Below are 1,283 nucleotides of genomic sequence, written 5' to 3'. Positions count from 1 at the left end.
TGCAGCCATTAAAGAAATTGCCTCAAAAGAACCTATTAATCTGTTTCATCAAAGGGAGTCAGCACTTCACATTATACCCAGATAGATTATGCAGGCAAATGAGAAATCCAGAAAACATCTGCTAAACAAAATCACAATGAATGGTAAACAGAACGCAGATTTTGATAGCTGAAGTTCACCCAGATGCAGAGAACGATAAAGAGGCTATTAGAGGCAGCTGCCAATTAGGGACTGACTCCGAGGATTTTCAGAGTGAGGCTCAGGCTTCATGCTAAGGATGGCAGGTCAGGCGGTCATGCGTACTTAGATCTGCATCGCTAAGGGGCGGGAGCCACTCTGGCTGTGGATGTGCCTGTCACTCCCCCCCTTTTTTTTTTGGTTTGCTTTCTTCTGAAGACAGCAGTGGCCCTCCTCCTCAGCTCTGCTCACGGCTCTGCTGGAAGCCAGGCCAGGCTGGTCAGGGCTGGCACGCGTGAGTGAGCCACTGTTCGGAGGGTGGGTAATGCAACATGACATTGGTACCCACCCCAAGACGCACAGCCTCTAATCACAGCACAATCACAGACATCTGGAATAGCTAGCGGCTCGCCCTATGCTCCTGAGAGAAGGCTGACAAGGGCAGAATCATCCTGGCCACTTGCTCGGCTCACTCAAGTGTTCTCTCATGGCTGTAATTCGACGTGATGGGATCAGTTAGAGAAAAGTACTGGTGTGAGCAGATGAATTCTGGCAGTTACAATCAGCACCAGCCCTAGGAGTGGACACAGTAGGGCCTTGGAGAGGTGAGGTTGGCACCTTTTCCTGATGCGTCAGGAAAGGTTGAAATTAAATCTTCAGTGCCTGGAGGAGGTGTCAACATTCCCGCAGTTAGAAAGCAGCCAGAGAAGCAGTTCTTGCTCCTTCCACACACACCTAGGGCAGTGAGTCTTAGCACAGGCCTGCCCTGGCAGAACAACGGCTCCCTCCCAGAGACGGCCAGTCTACAGCTCTTCCGAAGTTCTGCTCCTGTGTCTCTCTCCAGGCCTCTGCCCCCCTCACCCCACACCCACGTGTCCTTACCACAAATCTAAGTGGGAAACAGGCTCCTCCAGGAAGTGTTCTTCCGAGAGCTTCGTTCAGCTCTCTGAACCTGGTAACTCACCTGTACACGCAGAAACATTGGATCTCACAGAAAACAAAAACAAACAACAACAACAAAACCAAATGAAAACACTGGATATAATTAAGCAAGATCAAACCACTTAAGCCAGTGGTTCTCAACCTGTGGTCGCGACCCTCTTGGG

Source organism: Echinops telfairi, unplaced genomic scaffold (assembly GCF_000313985.2).
Source record: "Echinops telfairi isolate 266 unplaced genomic scaffold, ASM31398v2 ScPeMD7_7469;HRSCAF=8507_1, whole genome shotgun sequence".
NCBI classification, from domain to species: Eukaryota; Metazoa; Chordata; class Mammalia; order Afrosoricida; family Tenrecidae; genus Echinops; species Echinops telfairi.
The sequence above is the reverse complement of the archived record's forward strand: the minus strand, read 5'-3'. Positions refer to the sequence as shown.